Below are 20,106 nucleotides of genomic sequence, written 5' to 3'. Positions count from 1 at the left end.
CCACTAAATATAATATATTTTAACCCATTGCAGTTTTTATCTTTATTGATGCTGAAATCATCCCATCATTTGCCAGAGGGAGGCTTCTCAAGTTGGCTCTTGGGTCCTTTGGGGATGACCCAAATCATCTTTGAAAAACCTCCTTACTCCCTGGAGAATTCCATGGACAGAGGAGCCTGGTGGGCTACAGTCCATGGGGTCGCAAAGACTTGGACATGACTAAGCAACTAACACTTTCACTTTACTCCCTGGTATGATAAGACCTTCCAGGCTCATCTTATATTTCCCAGAGCCAACAAGTTCTCCCAGAACTACTGGTTCCTTTTAGTAGGAAATGGTATTTTGAGATGTATTAATCACGCTTGAATTTTATGATATTTTGACATCTTGGGGAGCCTTGGTGACTGGGAGAAGACTGCCTCTCCCAGGGCTAGCTCCCCTGCAAATGTACCTTTCACATGCAAACCAAGCAACCCTAAGTCCATAGCCCCAACCACCTCTTTTATCTAACTGTCACACACTAGGCCAGTATTTCCCCTGCCCAAAGTCAACCTGGGGCCAGGACCAGACAACTAGAGACCATCTTAGAACCCAGAGACCACCAACATTGTTCAGACTATTCAGTCCTAGACTGTTATCCTTCTCTGCCTTGCCTTTCCCACAGAAAACACAACAAAGGCTCTGAATCACGCGCTCTCCTCACTCCTCATGCCTTCTGACGAAACCTGGTGTTTCCCCACGTGGCCCAGCACCGTGTGGCATGCCCTGCTCTTGGAAAATGTGAGTAATAAATTCTTTTATTGGCATTACCTCTCTGTGTCATCACTCAGTCACCTCCATAAATTAATATCCTATGGGTATGTTTTAACACAAGGCCACAATCTGGCCTTATGTTAAATGCTCATTACTGGTACAGGGTTGGTCATTATTTCGAGGTCTTTTCCATGGACAGAGCTAAGAAACACGTTCTGAACTCATCCCAATAGTTCCTGTTCAAAATCAGGACCTTAGGGATTTTACATGACCCCCTTCTGTCTTATACCCATATCCTCTTCCTCCCACACTGAGAAATCTGTTTCCCATTTACACTGGGAGTGACAGAATTCCAATTTCACATATTGTATTGGTTTATCATACTGCAACAAATGTACAGCAATCTCAGAATAACACTTCTGCTAGCAAAAATATGATTATACAGCTTAACATGTATTTATTTTTGGCTACACTAGGTCTTTGTTGTTGCATGCAGGTTTTCTCTAGTTGTGGCAAGTGGGGGCCACTCTCTAGTTGCAGTGCATGGGCTTCTCATTGCAGTGACTTGTTGCATAGCGTGGGCTTAGTAACTGTGGGGCACGGGTTCAGTTGCTCCATGGTACGTGGAATCGTCCCAGACCAGGGATCAAATCCATGTCCCCTGCATTGGCAGGTGAATTCTCAACCACTGGACTACCAGAAAAGTCCACACAGCTTAATACTCTTATTCTGGCCATTCTTTTTTGTCCTCAGAGTATATCCAATCAGGAATGTACCCTTAAATTACTGTTTTTCAGTCATTTAGAAGAGTTCCTCGTCTGGGGAGTTATCCAGTTTGCTGCTGCTGCTGCTGCTAAGTTGCTTCAGTCATGTCCGACTCTGTGCAACCCCATAGACGGCAGCCCACCAGGCTCCACTGTCCCTGGGATTCTCCAGGCAAGAATACTGGAGTGGGTTGCCATTTCCTTCTCCAGTGCATGAAAGGGAGAAGTGAAAGTGAAGTCGCTCAGTCGTGTCCGACTCTTAGCGACCCCATGGGCTGTAGTCTACGAGGCTCCTCCGTCCATGGGATTTTCCAGGCAAGAGTACTGGAGTGGGGTGCCATTGCCTTCTCCGTATCCAGTTTGAGTTATCCCCAAAACTGATTTGTTTTACTGCATTTTTTATTTGATGATTGACTTTAAAATTTTGGATTCTTTGGGATTGCAAAGAATTGGCCACGACCGAGCAACTAAAACACACACACACACTTCATAATTACGCATATTATTCACATGGCTCCAAAGTCAAATCTACATACGAAGTGATGTTCAGAGAAGTCCGACTTCTCTCTCTGTCTTCCTCTTCCTCCTCCCACAGAACCCCGTTCCCTCTGTCCCATAGGTGCGTGTGTGCTCAGTCACTCAGTCACGTCTGACTCTTTGAGACCCCACGGACCGTAGCCCACCAGGCTCCTTTGTCCATGAGATTTTCCAGGCAAGAATACTGGACTGGATTACATGGGATCTTCCTGACCCAGGAGGTCCTGAATGACTTGTAAACAAGGATTCATGGAGAAGTTTCCATGGATTCAGAGGGCCTATCAAGCAGGCACAAAATTTAGATAGACATAGATCCATAAAGTAACTTGAAAACCATTTTTAAATCTTTTCTGGCATGTGAAAAAAAGTGTAGATTAATTATATATAATATAATTACGTATAATTATATTATATATATATATAAATGAGGTAATTTGGAATAAATGAGAAATCAAAGTAGACAAAAGTCATCGTGGAATTGTCAGATCTTCAGACACAAAATGCAAGGTACGTCTACGGACATGCTTCACCTTGTTCTCCACTGTATTGTTGCTGTTCTTTGTTTTCTCATAGGAGAGTCTCTTTCTGCCATCAGCTGTAGCTAGCCCCCACCCCAGGGCAGGTGGGCCAACTGCAGAAAAAGGGTGCAGCGAATGGCTGGTGGGGCTGAGAAGATACCCCCAAATGGTATATGTCCTAGGCCTTGTAATGCTTTGTCTCCTAGTTATTCGTATGGTTATTCCTACCTTCTTAAAAGATTGTTGGGAAATTTAGGTAGACCCTCATACACTCGCTTCTGTATACCTTCCCCTGTCTCAGCGTATCTAGTGGATCAGGGCGGGCACTTGACCCAAAAGAAGCCAATTATTCTTGTTGGAATTTGCGGTTAGGACCTGAGATATGTTGAGGCCTCTGCTGGATACTCCAGATTCCCACCTCCGTCAGCACTCTGTTCAGGCCAGCCGTTGAGGAGTTCTACTTTCTTCTTTCACCTCCTACTCACCCATTAGTAGTCACTCTTGCTGATTTTACCTCTAAACTAGATCTCAGATTCACTTGGTTCCTCCACCCCACTGTTGGCACCTATCTCTCTGCCATCTCTCACCAGGACAGTTGCAGCAGTTTCCAGATTCGTGTCCCCTTTTTCTCGCGTGATCTTCAGATGTGAATTGGAGTAAGGCTCACTTCTGCTTAGAGTCCTTCAGTGGCTCCCCTCTGCACCCAGAACGGAATCCACACCCTTATCCAGGAAGCCCCGCCACCTCTCCTGCCTCATCCCTGTGGCTGCGCCCCTTGCCCACCTCACTCCAGCCACAGGCCTCGTATAGGTTACCCATGCACCTGGCGCTTACCCACTCACAAGCCTGTGCCCATCTGGACGCCTGGAGCTCATGTTCTCCCTGCCCTTGTTGGCTCCTCATCTCTCTAACCTCACCTAATGTCACCTCCTCCGAGGAGCTTTCCCTGACCACACAATCTAAAGTAGGCCATAAGCATTTTTCTTCTCTCAACACCTCATTTGTCTCTATTCTGGCACTTAGCATAATGTTTAATTATTTTTTATTTATGTATTTAAATGTCTCCCTGGCTCAGTGGTAAAGAATCTGCCTGCCGATGCAGGAGACTTGGATTTGATCCCTGGGTCAGGAAGATCCCCTGGAAAAGAAAGTGTTAACCCATTCCACTGTTCTTGCCTGGGAAATCCCATGGATCAGGGAGCCAGGTGGGCTACAGTCCACAGGATCTCAAAAAGTCAGACACGACTTACCAACAACCACTTTTGAAAGGGATAATGGGATTTAAAACTAAAGTTGCTGTTTGGATTATAACTCATAAATCCATCTTTTTTCAACTTACTGTTAGATTAATAATGCTGATAACAGTTTATGTCCTACTAATAAGGCATTTTCTTTTCTCCAAATAATAGAGGTTTACTGTTCATCAACATTTTACAGGGAAGATCTGTGCCTTCAGTCAGATTTGCCCTTTTTAAATGGGTCAGTGTTCTCATTTTTTTGGTTTTGTTTTTGTTTATTTGTTTTGTTTTAAAGAAATGACGGGTAGGGAAGAGCTTTGGTAGAAAGCTCCAGGAAATTGCTCGAGTTCTGATAAATGTTCTCTGTTTTCTAAGTGCATTTTCAGAAACAAAAAGTACTTCAAGCCCTTAGGGAACTGAGTTTTTCAGCTGACTCTGCACCTGGTCAGATACATCAGTCACCATCCTGGAAGGAAAACTTCCCTTGATTAGGTCAAGGCCTAAACCCCTATAGTAGTACTCCTTCACCATCCCACCAAGCTGAATCCCCCACTATACAAGTCAGGATGCTTCTAAAAGGCAGAGTCCAGTACAGGGAAGATGCTCCATAGATGTTTGGCAGATCAATACTATACTCCCACCCCATTAGTATGGGCTTCCCTGGTGGCTCAGTGGTAAAGAATCCACCTTTAATGCAGAAGATGTGAGTCCGAGCCCTGGGTTGGGAAGATCCCCTGGAGAAGGAAATGGCAACCCACTCCAATATTCTTGCCTGGAAAACCCCATGGACAGAGGAGCCTGGCGGGCTACAGTCCATGGGGTCGCAAAAGAGTCCCACACTGCTGAGAGACTTCACTCACTCAAGAAGCTTTTTGCACTGAACAGACTCCACCTTGTGCCCATATTTGAGAACTGCACCACTGCCCAAGGGCAGCAGAATCATCACCCCTTCTTTTGTAGTTCTCATACCTCTTGATGTTGTTTAGTCGCTGAGTCCTGTCTGACTCTTTTGTGACCCCATGGACTGCAGCCGTGAAGCTCCTCTGTCCATGGGATTTCCCAGGCAAGAAAACTGGAGGTGGGTTGCCATTTCCTTGTCTAGAGTATCTTTCCGACTCAGGGATTGAACCCACATCTCCAGCATTGCAGGCAGATTCTTTACTGATGAGCCATCAGGGAAGCCCTCACATATTTCTCGGTCTCTTTAAAAAGTACACCAAGATAGGGACTTCTCTGGTGGTCCGGTGGTTAAGATTCTGTGTGTGCTTCCACTGCAGGGGACTTGGGCTCGGTCTCTGGTAAGGGAACCAAGATCCCATATTCTGCACAGCTTCCCCACCTCCCCCCAAAAAAGTACACCAAGTCTACTGCATGGAATCTCATGCAGACATCTTAAACACAATTTCTCTCAAACCACATATATTCTTTATTCTCCAAGTCTCTACATTCTCTTTTATCTATATAATTGATTTTCTTTAATTTCTTCAAAGCCACAATAGGACAGATGCTTTAAAAACACTTTCACATTTAATCCTTTCAGTAGTCCAGGAGACTGATGTATATTACTATGACCATTTCACAAGTGAGGAAATCTAGGTATGTGGGCTCAGAGTTTCAGTAACTTGCCCAAGGCTGCACAGCTAATTAGGGATGTGGTGGGGGTGGGATTTGAACTAGGTCAATTAAATACGTAACCCAGACTTTCCAGCAAACCACACTGCCCCCTGATTAATAGGATTTTCATCTACCCAGGTTTTGAAATTGGAAAATAGTAAGATGCTCTTGGTTACTCTCTCCTTCAGCGATAGGCAGAGAAGGTTTACTGATACCACCTCCTAAATGACACTAGAATTTGTCCCTTCCACTTTCCCCACTGCCATAATCTTACTTTGGTCCTTCCTCACATCTCATGTAAAATACTGCAATAGCCTCCTAACAAGTTTCCATTCCCCACCCCTCCATCCCATCCCACTGAGGAAAGGTCCTAGGTTTTTGTTTTTTTTTTTTTGGCTTCCCTGTGTCTTAGTTAAGGCATGTGAATTCTTAGTTGCAACATTTGGGATCTAGTTTCCTGACCAGGAATGGAACCCGTGCCACTGTGGCTCAGATAATAAAGAATCCGCCTGCAATGCAGGAGACCCAGGTTCAGGAAGATCCCCTGGAGAAGGGAATGGCTACCCACTCCAGTATTCTTGGCTGGAGAATTCCACAGACAGAGGAGCCTGGCAGGCTATAGTCTGTGGGGTTGCAAAAGAGTAGGACTCAACTGAACAACTAACACTAACTAACCCCTGCACTGGGAACATGCAGTTTTAGCCACCAGACTGCCAGGGAAGTCCTGGTCCTAGTTTTAAACTCTAAATCTGAAAAGTCACAGACCATCCAGAGGACATTTAAGCCATATATACCAAGAGCCTTAAAAATGACTGTACCCTTTCAATCAGTAATTCTTCTACTTCTGTGAATCTACCTTTCAGAAAGAATCCCGTGGGTGGAGAAATCTTAAGTGCACAAAGATGATCAGGGCAGTATTACTGATGTAGTACATTCATCCCCTTCAAGTTTTAAAAACTCCATTATGGAATAAATTATCTATATCAAGTTACTGTCAACTCCCAACAATAAGAAAATCTGTCTCATGCCATCTTTGGGAGGTCTTTGGAAGACTCTGTGGTTATGAGTCCTCCCTGGTCACTGCCAAGGCCCCCAGTCTCCATTTACCTGGTTCCCTCAGGTCTGTTGTTGTTTGTTAAGTCTCTCATTGTGTCTAACTCTTTGTGACCCCATGGACTACAGCATGCCAGGCTTCCCTGTCCTTCACCATCTCCCAGAGTTTGCTCAAACTCATGTCCATTGAGTCGATGCCATCCAACCTTCTCAGCCTCTGTCACCCCCTTCTCCTCCTGCCCTCAATCTTTCCCAGCATCAGGATCTTTTCCAATGAGTTGGCTCTTCTCATCAGGTGGCCAAAGTACTGGAGCTTCAGCATCAGTCCTTCCAAGGAATATTCAGCATTGATTTCCTTTAGGATTGACTGGTTTTATCTCCTTGCAGTCCAAGGGACTCTCAAGAGTCTTCTCCAGCACCACAGTTCAAAAGCATCAATTCTTTGGCACTCAGCATTCTATATGGTATAACTATCACATCTGTACACGACTATTGGAAAAACCATAGCTTTCACAGTCTGGACCTTTGTCAGCAAAGTGATGTCTCTGTTTTTTAATATGTCTAGGTTTGTCATAGCTTTTCTTCCAAGGAGCAAGCGTCTTTTAATTTCACAGTCACTGTCCTCAGTGACTTTCAAGCCCAAGAAAATAAAGTCTGTCACTGTCTCCACTTTTTCCCCATCTATTAGCCATGAAGTGGTGGGACTGGATGCTGTGATCTTAGTTTTTTGAATGTTGAGTTTTAACCCAGCTTTTTCACTCTCCTCTTTCACCCTCATCAAGAGGCTCTTTAGCTCTTCAGGTCTAACAGCGACTAGCTTCCATGTCACCCTCAGGACATGTGGAAGTTTGGTGAAGTTGGAGACACCTCACTGTTCCCTCTGAGGTCTGGCCAGCCCCTGGCAGGAGGGGGTGGGGAGTTGTCAGGGAGGAGAGCATAGGTCCTGGCTGTCGCAGGAGACTGGACCCTTCCCCTGGTCAGAGGACATCTTTTATTTTGGAGAAAATTCACAAGTGCCTCTGCTCAGGTTTCCCTCAGAGCCATTTCCTGTCTCTTCTTCCCACTGTACACTACTAAATCGCCTCAGTGGGGCAGACTTTGAAAACAAAGCCAGGAAGGGAATGTTTTTCAGCTTCTTCTTTCATGTCACCACAAACCTCCCCTGAGAAAAGTAAACACAGGGCCTGCTACCTGCTTGAGGAAGGGGAAGAGGGGAAAATGGTTGAAAAAATAGATACATTACAGCAATAACCCTCTGCTCTTCCAGTCTCTTTCATGCCTGTGGAAATCTCTTTCCTGTCTGTAGCTTTTGTTATTTCACATTTGTTGATCTAAAACAAATAGACGAGGACTTCCTTGGCAGTCCAGTCTAGTGCTTAGGACTTTGCCTTCCAGTGCAGGGGTTATGTGTTCAATCCCTGGTGGGGGAGCTAAGATCCCACATGCCTCCTGGCCTTAAAGCCAAAACATAAAAAAGAAACAATATTGTAACAAATTAAAGATTTTTCAAAACAGTCCACATTAAAAAAAGAAATCTTAAAAAATAAAACAGACTGCCAGATATTTCTCCAGTAAAGATGGGTTTATTTGGGATCAACTGAAATTTGCAAGGCAGGGGTCTTCAACTCTGCTATGCAAGCTCCCACGGTAAGGGAAGGAGACTACTTTTTTAAAGGGGCAAAGGCACGGGAGAGTGCCGTAGTAAACAGAGTACTTGATTTTTCCTTGCCAGGAAGGAAGAAGTGTCTTGTCTTCTTTCTGTTGGGCTCTGCTATGGTTGCAGGGCATGAGTGAGCCCCCATTCTGGTCTCTAAACTCTATTTACTTGAGGTTTCTGCTTAATAATCTTAACATATCTATACCTCATTTTCACCTCCAGCTCTGACTTCTGAACTTCACTCTATATGTTTCCAACTAACCACAAATCAGCACCACTAGACATCTCACTTTCACTTTATGTCCAAAGTTAACCATTACCCCCTAGTCAACTTTCTCTGTGCATGTCTTCTTTCTGTCAGCGAGATGGAGTATACAGGCCAAGCGAAGTTCCTTCCCTGACACTACACCCTCCTAGAAGTCTCAAGATGCCTGCTGGCACCCCCAGTTTAGCAGCTCTTTTGCAGAAGTTGTTCCATCTGGTACCACTTCAGAGGCTAATGAATGGACTGTTACCGCCAAATAAAAATTGTCACCTGCCCTCTGGTTCTACAAGAATGAAGTCATTGGCCACTGCAATCTCTGACTTTCAGCACATCCTTCAAGGAGTTCAGGGTGGACATTAGGAATGAGGTACTCTATGCTCTGGGAAAAATTGGCAGGACAGGCCTTCAGTTAGTTAGATAGCTTCAGGAGGAGTTTTCATGAGCCCAATTTCTGACATCTCTTCATACCTAGAAAAGCACTAAAATCGTTACCAGAGACATCTGTCCCTCATGACTAGAAGCAACCTTCTGTCAAAATGTGTGCTTAAGTACAAGTGACCCCATCACTAAGCTCACATATGTCCTGACTTCCTCCCCTACCTCTTCAGAGCAGTGCCTCAGAGCTGTCTGAGAGGCTGTTTCCTGGGCTATAGTCCTCATTTTGCCCGAAATAAAACTGAACTCACAATTCTCATGTTGTGCAGGCTTCCCCAGTGGCTCAGTGGCAGAGAATCTGCCTGAAATGTAGGCGATATGGGTTCCATTCCCGGGTCAGGAAGATCCCCTGGAAAGGGAATGGCAGCCCACTCCAGTATGCTTGCCTGGGAAATCCCATGGACAGAGGAGCCTAGTGGGCTACAGTCTGCAGGGTTCAAAGAGTCAGACGCAACTGAGCACGCACACAAGCAAGCGTATACCAGCTTAAAAAATGAGGAGTATAGACTCTACTTGTATCTCCCTTCTTGCTGTATTTCCAAATGTAAAGTTTTAGTGATTTTTAAGCGATGTTCATCCTCTTTCTCTTCATTATTGCATTTAAAGTATATCAGTGATAGCTAACTCCAAAATTTAGTCTACATATTACATTGAGATAGGATAGTGATGAAGATTTAGAAGATGAATATGTTACCAACGTGGACTCTTTAATCAATAGGCCCTGATAAGAGGACAGAGGAGGAATTTAGGCAAGGCTTTATTGGGACTAGTGCTGTAGCATGAGGGAGTAAAGACAAGTAATAAGTTCCCTTGCTCATTCCCCGAAGGGGGTGAGCTGGTTCCTTAAGTAGGGTGAGGGAAGGGGTGGATCTGTGGGGCCCGGAAGGGGTTTAAGTGGTCTGCCCACTCCCTTTTTGGTGCTATGTGCAGGCATCATGCATGGTACCCTACTTTTGCTCCTGGAACCTCAGAAGTGGCAGTTGGGTTTTGGCCTTTCTGTATCTTTTTGTTCATAGTTTACGCCACCTGCTCACACGTGCAGTTATTTTTAGTTTCTTATAGTTTCTTTGTATTTTGTTGCTTGAGGAGATGTCCAGGTACAAGTACTGCAGTAAAGGGTCCCAAGTCCCAGGTCCCAGCCTGTCTCAAACGGAACATCACCTGCATACTTGGACCTGGTACCAGATACAATGACTGCCGAGACTTCAAACTGTTCTCCTTTGGGGCAGGCATGAAGACATTTTTGTTGCTGTAGGAGACGTGGTTGCATTGTGCAGCCTCAGAGATGGACTATAGTGGAGGTCCTTTTGGCCACCAGGACCCGAATATCCTTCTGATATGGAGTGAGCCCCCCTACTCTGAGTCTTAGATTGAGGTTGGGCCCCTCTCCCACACTAGAAGCCAACTGATCCAGCACAAACCACGACAGAAACCAAAACTCTCTTTGCCTAATGGTAGTTAGAACACAGGAATATGACCTACAGTTAGACAAGTCAACAGTCCTGCCCAAAACTTGAATCTTGAACGAATACCTAACATCACAGAAGAGCTGGAAAATAATTCATGGTGGCACTGAAAGTGCAGACATACATCCTAACCAGAGTGGCTGGAGCAGTGTGGCTTTGGCTGAGTATCTTGCTCCCCAGTCTTCCTGGATTTTTACCATTTACAGGCCAGGTCTCCCAGCTTTTCTGATATAAGCAATATAACCATATACATTTCTAGATTTATTTTGTTTAAGCTTAGAGGCACCATGGGAAAGAAACTAACTCTCTCTCAGCCTCATTCTTTAAAATCCCAGACAGGGATTCAGACCATCTCAGGTTGGGTCACACCTTTGTGGAGAAGAGAAAGGAGATTATAGTTGGCCTGCCCTGGGCTCCATGCCTTCTTGTTCTTGATCCTTCCTGCCTTGGGAGGCAAGAAATGTGATGCCCCTAAAGACTCATCTGATCCAAGGGATTTCAGACAATTCCTCAAAGGAAAGACCACTTCTCAGGCCAAAGCAAAAGATGCTCATGATACAGAATTACAGGAAGTCATAGCTAAAAGGTGGTGCAGTGGTAAAGAATCTGCCTGCCAATGCAGGAGATACAGGAGACATGGGTTCGATCAGTGGGGAGGATCCTTTGGATGAGAAAATGGCAACCCACTCCAATATGCTTGCCTGGAAAATCTGAGGAGCCTGGCGGGCTACAGTCCATGGAGTTGCAAAGAGTCAGACACAACTGAGTGACTGAGCATGGATATGAACATTGCTAAAAGGAAACTCAGGAGTCCTCTTATCCATCCTATGCCCTCTTATAGACAAGGAAACCATACAGGGTAGAAAATTATAAAGGCTAGGCGCAAGGTACACACAGTGCTGCAGAGTTGAAAGGAGGAAGAGGGCACATCTGGTTGAGGAGATCAAGGTGGGATTTGACCTGGGACCTGACATACAGCAGGGTTACTGGGCTGGTGTTTTGCTAACTTCAGAATTACTTTTCTGTTCATAGTCTGCTTATTTCAAATTCCACCTCCCATAACTTCCTTGGCTTTTTGAGAGCTTACTCATTTGCCCTTGATTTTGTTTTCAAATTCCCTTCACTTGTATTTGGTACCTTGATTCTATCCTTGACCTGGTTACGTGTTTGGACTTGGTTCATTCTCTGTCCAGCTGGTTGTCTTGGCTAAGAAAGCCCCAAGTCTCAACCTCTGGGACTGGATGACAGTCCCAGAGGTCTTCTGTGTATTCAGAGAAGACCAAGGGCCACAAACAAAAACATCTTCCAGTGTCAGGCAGGTAATATATGTGTGAAGTGGCTGGCTGTTACTTAATACAGAAGTGGTGCTTATGGGATTTAAATTTCTTGTCTAAAAAGCAAAAGCAAATAAAATCAATGTGTTGCCCAAGTAAAACCAAGAAACCATGTGGGCTAGTTTCTTCTCTGCCAAAGTTTATGACTCTTTCATTAGACACAACCCCCAGCTATCATTGCAGGTTCTGGAAAAACCAACAAGTCTTTATCTGCTAACCTGTCTGAGGCCAAAGTGCTTAATGGTAAAGAATGTGTGCTCTGGAATTCAAGTTGCCCACAGCGGGGGTTCAGACATTTACAGCCCTGTTTGATGAACTGGTGAGACATTCAAGGTAAGCCAGATTGCTCAAGTGTTCCTGGGTAAACGTATTAGAACGCAGGACGGGTCTGACACGGATTACCAGGTGATCCCTTTCCTATCCAGGTCGGTGGTAGTTCTTTTATGCCCCAGAATTCGCTCAGCAATACAAGCTGTGCAATTAAGCTCCCAGGCCTCATGCTAACCGGAGGAGAGGAGAGGAGGAGGTGATGGAAGAGGATGTGCACCGTGGCCTCCCACGAGCTGGATCCCACTTCCCCTCAAATTCCATCACCGATTTCCCATCGGAACAGGCTGCTCGGAGAGCGGCTAAGCAGCTCCTGGTTCATTTATTCACAAGCCTCCCATCCTTTCCGAGCCTGCCCAAGGTTCCACCTAGAGCTGTCTCCAACCACGAGGCCTGGGGCGGGGAGGGGAACCTCGCCCTCTTCCGGCGCTCGAGCGCTGTGGCACCTGTTCAGGCCTCGGTCACCGACTGATTGTTTAGATGCGAAAGTAAACAGACGCACGAAGATTGGGTCCGCCTCTCTGGCAGCGGCGCGCCAGGAACACTGCCAGGCGCTTTGCCCAAAATGAATGGAAATGAACGGGTGCATGACTTGGGCTGCGGCCTACTAGCTAAAACAGAGCGCCCGAGGGAACCCACCCTTCCTCGCGGCCTGTGACTACACGCCCTCTCACTACCCCTTTCCTCTAGAACACTAGAACGTGAGCCGCCAGCGCGGAAGGCGAGGAAGGACAGCCGACCGAAGAAGCGCCGGCTTCCCATAGGCCAAGGCGGTGCCAGGGGTGGGCTCTTCTTGCAGGAGCGGGTCGTGCATTGGGCGAGCCTCCGGACTGAGGGCTGGAATTGGTCGCGCCTCTCCGAAGGCGCCCTCCGCGCGGAGGCGGGGCGGCGGAGGGCGTGGCCGGCGCTCGGTCCCGCCCCAGGCGTTTAGGGCTCCGGCGGGAGGGCCGCGGTGTCCACCTGGGACTCCGTCTTCGGAGCTGCCGCATGCGACTGCTGACGCCGCCGGCCCGTTCGGGGAGTCCGAAGGGTTCCGGACGCGGTAGGTAGCGACCGACTGGTGCATGGGCGCGGAGTTCGGGGTTCTGCGGCGCTGCGGGCTGCGGCCCAGCCCCCTCGCCCTGCCGGGGCGGGCCGCGGGGCCTTGCGTCCCCTTTCCCTAAGGGCACCGAGGCTTCAAGGGGCCGGGGGCGCCTCGTGCCTGAGCCTCCATTTTGCAGGCGGAACGGCGGGTGAGGGTAGCGGCCGGGAGTCGGGGCGCGGAGGCGGGAGGCTGTCGTTGGAAAAGCCTGAGCGCGGCGAAATCGGGCCGCGGGAGCGAGCGTGTCCGGGCATCCTCCCGTCCTAGCAGCTGCGCCGCGTTGCTGCCCCGGCTTCAGAGGACTCTTCCTGACGGCCTCGCCTCGGGCGTGTCTTGTTTATTACCTTGCGCTCTCGCCCGGCCCAGGTGGTCCGGGAGTTAGGGACTCGAACTGCTCCTGGATCCGGGCTGCTGTAGAGACCCTCTCTCACCCGTTCAGGGTCATTCCGGCTGTTAAGATGGAGACGAACGATGTCTCCTGGTCGCTTTGAATGCGGCAGCCCCCGCTGCCGAGGAGAAAATGCAATTCGTCTCACATGTTTTGCCTGGAAAGGCCACTCTTTTCAACTGTCATCACTAGAATGGTTCTCAGCCCAGGGGCACAAGTCCAAAACCTGTTTCAGGCCCTTTATAATTATTGGGTTGGGTTCGGTGTATTGTTTGTAATAAAAATGAACGGAAACCTGCCAGTGCCACAGCAGATTTGGACCTCACTGGGAGTTTACTGGAGGGGGGTGGGGAGGGCGGACTCGAAGATAGATGACATTCATAAATACCCTTACGTTCCTAGACCTAGGATGTGAAGGATGTTGTTAAAATGCATGACACAGTGTTTTGGGTCAAGAAGTCAACGGTACAAGGCTTGATTAAAAGAGGTAGAGGTAACAACAAAATTCTGTAAAGCAAGTATCCTTCAATAAAAAAAATAAAAAGAAAAAAAGAGGTAGAGGTCATCCTTTCTCATTCTTGTTCCTTCCACCACCTGGGTCAATCAGTTCTGGGTCTCCTACTACAGAAAAGAGCAAAGAACTCAGGTTTCACCTCTTCTGGAAAGCTTTTTAAAGTTCTTTTCCTACCCCTCAACTAATAATCACTCCCTACTTTTGGTCTGCCTTCTGTAGCCTCTGTTTTTATACATCACACTGTATTGTGGTTTCTCCAGCCCCTAGGACGGTGCATGGAACACAGAAGACACTCAGTGGTTGAAGGAAGTCAAAAGAAAGCAAAAAATCAGTAGTGTAGCCAAAAATCGACAAAATAAAAACTTTAATTCCATTAACATGGTGGGCCAGTAAAGCAGTTGAGCTGTGGCTCTCAAGTCAAATCCGATGACTTTAGCTCTGCCTTGTTGCTAACTTTGGATAAGTGAGGTAACTTCTTCATGGCTCAGTTTCCTCAGTAAAATGGGAGTGACAATAGTACCCACTTCATGATTTCTGAGGATTAAATAAAATACTGACATAAAGTGCTTGGCATAGTTCCCTGGCACAAGGAAAATGTTCCTTAGCTGTTAACACTCGTTAGGATAAAAATAAACATATTTGAGCAGATTCACTAACACTAAACATCTGTATAGTATTTAACCCTCAGGTTCTGTCTGCCTTTTGGTCCTTATCTATTCCTTGATTTTAAAAACATTCCTTAAGCCATTCCAGATTTTCCCCCCCACTGTAAAAGTATTCCATGGAAGATTTACCTGTTTATGCATTTAAAGTACCGTCACCCACTGGAGATTGATGGAGTGCCAAATAACAATTTGGCCAAGTATTGCAGTAATATTTGATGCACTCTTCATGTGGTCTGTTACTGAAAAGGGTCATGTAAAAGCAGAGGAGGGGGAGGCCGATGTGGCTGACAAAAAAGTTGGTTCAGATGGAAGTGAACTTGAGATGGTGTCTCTCCTTTTAACTTAAATCTGTTTTCATGAAAAAAACTGTCTCCTGTCTTTAAAGTTGTTCACAAACATTGTGAACAGTGGAAGAAGTCTTCTAGTAGCTCTGAATCTATTTGCTGGACCTTGAGGTGGCAGATGCACCCCCTAGGGGGAGGTTGCCTCGCTTCCAGGTTTTCCTGTACCACTTTGTGGTCACAGGAAACAGGCTAAGTTGTCCATTTCCTGCCAGCTGTAGGTCCCCTTGGCATATCATTTTCTTTTAAATTACTCGGTGTCTCCAAAACAAAGACCATGTCTCTTCTCACTTGTAACTATCACAGGAGAATTCTAGTCTCTGATTGTGCTTTTAGTGTAGCTACATGAATCTGGAATCCTTTCTAGGAAATACTGTTCTTTCTGAAGATGCTCTTCCAGTTATGACATCCTGTCATGAACCATTAAGAAACCTGCCACAAGGTGTGAGCTTTTCCTGGTGTCCTGTTGGAAAGACCCTAAGGATAGAGACCGTAAATTTCCTTCTTTTGTCTGCCTTGCATAGGGTGGGTGCTTGATGAATGGTTGGAAAGCCATTGTATTTCCCTGTCAGGATGCTGAAACAGGCTTACTAACTTGGTGATTCTGAAACGTTACTATGCCTACCAACCACCTGGAGAGCTTGCTAAGATGCAGATTCTGATCCCATAGCCCCGGGGTGATGCCTGAGAATCTGCATTCCCAGCAAGCTCTGAGGTGATGCAGGTGCTGCTTTTCTGTGGACAACACTTTGAGTAGAAAGATACTAACACAAGGATCTACATTTGATTTTTAGACGTACTGGTAAACAGGCTTTGTTTTCTTCTGGTATTTGATGAAGTGTAGGATTTAGAGCTTTTTTTTAAAAAAAAAAAATCTGTTTTTAACACTTCCTCTATTTTGTTCCAAAAATTATTTGAGTAATCTTTCCAAAATCATTTTAGTGTAATAAGATTTTTAATAAAAGTGATTGAGACAGATCAGGTGAAAAGAAATACCAAAGTTGAATTCCTCTCTGGCCTCTGCATTTTACTTGCGTGAGACTACTGATTTGGTTCTGAGCTTCCAAGCAGCAAGAGCAAAGAGGAGAATTTTTTTTTAATCAGTTTTGCCAGTACCTGTATAAAGAGAAAACTGGCTACTCAGTGAGATTGCAGTTTTTGTTACAGAGACCTGAGAATTCTTCTCCAAAGAGAAGCGTTCTTAATGACATCTCCAGAATATCAGTAAGTTTCTTACCAATCTTCACATCGTGTGGCCCGACGGACTTATAGAAAACTGTCAGTACAGTAAAAGGAGTGGCCTGTGGAACTGCAGCCATGTGGTCCAGGACCAGCTTCTTTAGGTAGTAGGGATGATTTGTGTTATGGGGCAGATGTTTTTTTGACCTTGCTCTTTGGTGGGAACAGAGTAGTGTTAGTCACTCGTTGATGTCCAACTCTTTGCAAATCCCATGGACTGTATCCGCCAGGCCCCTCTGTCCATGGGATTCTCCTGGTAAGAATAGTGGAGTGGGTTGCCATTCCCTTCTCCAGAGGATCTTCCCGACCCAGGGATCAAACCCAGATCTCTGGCGTTGCAGGCAGATTCTTTACCGTTTGAGCTACAGGGAAGACCTAGGTGGGAACAGAGGGTCCACTTAATGGACATGTTCAATCCCCATCATCCTCATACTTGGAGCTTCGTTGGATGACAATAATCTACTGCGAAGGAGGCCAGAGAGCTTGGGGTGGGGGGAAGGGTGGCTGGAAGCTCAGTTAAGATCTTTATAGATGCAGCAGTGCATCTCCGTAAAGGCCATCTAAAGACCTCTCGTGACAAGTTAAAAGATTGGCCTTGCTGTGAGGTTCTCTGTGGCCCTAGTCACAGAGAACACAGTTTTTGGTTGATTTTTTTTTTTTAACTTCTTTATTGAGCTGGTTGCGTAACAGATATTATACATTCTCATGTTAACAGTTCTTGTCATGAACAAAAGCAACAAAAATAGTGCAGTAGTAAGATGTGCTTCACATACAATCACATGGTAATAGGAGCTCAGGCCCCGAAGGGGCTGCAGGGCTTGTGCAGCCAGGAAAGGAGCAGGTGGAAGGGGGGTGGGTTTGAGCCATGGGCCTCCCAGTCGCAAAGCTCCCACACAGCTTTCCTGGCAGCCACCCCATTCTGAGGCCGGCCTGGGCCTCTTGTGACTGCCCCTCTTGTTGGCCTCCCCACATACGTCTTCACCTGCTTTCAAACTGCCTCCCATGCCTGGACTGGCTTCTACCTTTGAGCCCTTTTCTGCCATCCATCTAGTTCCCCCAGAAGCCTTCCAGCAACCTGACGGTGCTGGGCCCACCCCACCACCCCCACTTTCTTCCTGTGTGAAGGTTCATGTTCCTAGAGAAAGGGCAGCATGGAGAGCCTCTTTGTCTGCTTCTCCGGCCTGATTCTGCCGCCGCGTGTGCATGGCGTTTGTTGACCGCTTACACCTATGGCCTCCTACGAAAACAGCTCGGAGCTTCAGGGCTTTAGCCCCTGAACTGGTAGGGCTGGCTCAGGCAGCACCTGGCCTCTGTGGCTGATACAGGTGCTCTCTGTGCACCCAGGTACAGGTGGGTCCCGGGCAGAACCTGGCTTCCTGGGCAGAGTTGCTGTAAATCAGATGGTTTGTGAGCTTGTGATTTAGAGAATCCTCATCAGAGGAGGATTGCCCCCTAAGTTGAGCATTTGTGCATTTGAATGGTTTAGTTAAGAGAAGAACATAGCCAGTCCCCCTCAACTTCCCCCCACCTTTCCACCCACATACAGACTTCCAAGTTCTCTGTTCTCCATCCTGGACAGGAGTGAGTGGAAGTCCTGGCAACTGTGACAGGCCTGCACAAGGAATGTGCAGCCAGTACTAGAAAGGGTTAGATGTCCAGACTTAACCAGTTAGTGGGACCCCATACATGATACATGAGCATATCTTTACCGTAGGGCAAGAGTAAGCCAAGCCTCCATCATTCCTACCATCTGGTAGATCATATGGTCTCTGTGGGTCCTGGAAACTGACAGAATTTTAATACCAAACTCCCAAGTGGTCTCTCTCCCGGAGTTTGCCCCAACTCATGTCCGTTGAGTTGATGCTATCTAACCATCTCATCCTCTGCCACCTGCTTCTCCTTTTGCCTTCAATCTTTCCCAGCATCAGAGTCTTTTCCAAAGAGTCAGCTCCTCACATCAGGTGGCCAAAGTATTGGAGCTTCAGCATCAGTCCTTCCAATGAACATTCAAGGTTGATTTTCTTTTGGATGACTGACTTGATCTCTCTGCAGTCCATGGGACTCTCAAGGGTCTTCTTCAACACCACAGTTCGAAAGCATCAATTCTTTGGTGCTCAGCTTTCTTTATGGTCTATCACATCCATACATGACTCCTGGAAACCATTAGCTTTGATTATACAGAGCTTTGTCGGCAGAGTGATGTCTCTGATGTTTAATATGCTGTCTAGGTTTGTCTTAGCTTTCCTTCCAAGGAGCGTCTTTTAATTTAATGACCGCAGTCACTGTCCGCAGTGATTTTGGAGCCCAAGGAAATATAGTCTGTCATTGCTTCTACTTTTTCCCCTTCTATTTGCCATGAAGTCATGGGACTGGATGCCATGATCTCAGTCTTTTGAATGTTGAGTTTTAAGCCAGCTTTTTCGCTCTCTGATTTTCATCAAGAGGCTCTTTATTCCTCTTCACTTTCTGCCATTATAGTGGTATCATCTGCATATCTGAAGTTATTGATATTTCTCCCGGCTATCTTGATTCCAGTTTGTGATTTATCCAGCCTGGCATTTCACATGATGTACTCTGCGTATAAGTTAAATAAACAGGGTAACAATCTACAGTCCTTTCTCAATTTGAATTGGTCTATTGTTCCATGTTTGGTTGTAACTGTTGTTTCTTGACCTGCATACAGGTTTCTCAGGAGGCAGGTAAGTGGTCTAGTATTCCCATCTCTTAAAGAATTTTCCACAGTTCGTTGTGATCCACACAGTCAAAGGCCTTTTTGTAGTCAGTGAAGTGGAAGTAGATGTTTTTCTGGAATTCCTTTGCTCTGTCCATGATCTACTGAATGTTGGCAGTTTGCTCTCTCATCCTGCAGCTCAAGTGGCTTGTCTCTTGACTTGGCCAAGCACCGGGCTGAACTGGTGTGTGCAGATCTTCCACAGATGGGAGGCTTGAATTCATTGTTTCATTGTCTGTGCTCAGAGCCATCCAGTCACTCAGTCCAATTTCTTATTACTTTCTTGTTAGGAGGGCAGCTGACTGGGGCATTTGCCCACCTAGGAGCTGCTGACCTCCAGAAACACTGTTAAGTGTATGATCAGAGAGCAGGGATGACCCACGAAGAGTAGCAGATTGTTTAACGCTACTGACAGCATAGCACGTTTTCATCTGAGCAGTCCATTTGGTGTTCTGGAAAGGAGGCAGCTTGTCTCACTGGAAGGATTCAAGCAGAATCCCCTTCTCCACCCTCACCCTCAGAGGGGTAAGAAGAAACGATGATGTGTAAAATCTAGAATCTGTGTGGAAATGGGAGCTGGACTGTCATGCAGTGTTACAGGTGCCCACCTGACACTTGCCCACAGAGTTGAGTCCTTTATCCATTTGCTTGGCTGATGATTGATTTCTTCAGCAGTCATTCCTTCAAGGAGTTTTCCCTCTCCCAGTTGATTTCTCCTTTTCTTTGTTTTCTATAATACTTATGTACAATTTGGATTGAACACTCATGGTGGACTTTTTTCATTTCACATGAATCTGTTTTAATTCTCATTTAAAAAAAAAAGAAAGAAAGCTCGTGTGGCACAGGGAAAGTACACCTTGATTTGTTAGGAAGATTAATGAGATTATGAACCGACTATGTATCCAGACTGAGAAAATAACCACCTGTAATCTGTCTTTTCAGAGGTACCATTTCCATGAAAATCACTGAATTTCAGACCTTCTCTCCTGGTTGCTGAAGGACTTCTGGAGACATTGTTCACTTAGTTCAGGTTTGTATCTATACTTGAAAGTTACCTAGAGGTATCTCCAGAGGAACTTTTAATCCTAGCCCACCACTCACCCCCAGGATGAAGAGATGCCTTCTTTTTGAATAGTGAAATCCAGACAAGACAGATCAAAAACACATTGTTAAACAAAGACGGAGA

The 20,106-nt window shown here is 46.1% G+C and overlaps 1 protein-coding gene across 6 annotated transcripts in view; it reads left to right on the top strand.

Moving 5' to 3' along the window:
- Positions 1–12,871: 12,871 nt before the first annotated feature.
- CEP68 (centrosomal protein 68) overlaps positions 12,872–20,106 on the top strand; it is a 26,932-nt gene continuing 19,697 nt past the window's right edge. For 5 of the 6 annotated variants that reach the window (XR_014081729.1, XR_014081730.1, XM_081588308.1 and 2 more), the window contains exons 1-2: positions 12,872–13,003; positions 19,863–19,950. The gene's annotated coding sequence lies outside the window, so the exon portion shown is untranslated. Of the gene's footprint in view, positions 13,194–19,862; positions 19,951–20,106 lie in introns of all 6 variants that reach the window. The other variant, XM_081588309.1, reaches the window with a different exon arrangement.

The sequence above is a fragment of the Giraffa tippelskirchi genome, chromosome 4 (genome assembly GCF_054371585.1).
Source record: "Giraffa tippelskirchi isolate mGirTip1 chromosome 4, T2T-mGirTip1v1.2.pri, whole genome shotgun sequence".
NCBI classification, from domain to species: Eukaryota; Metazoa; Chordata; class Mammalia; order Artiodactyla; family Giraffidae; genus Giraffa; species Giraffa tippelskirchi.
This window is presented reverse-complemented; position numbering and strand designations above follow the sequence as displayed.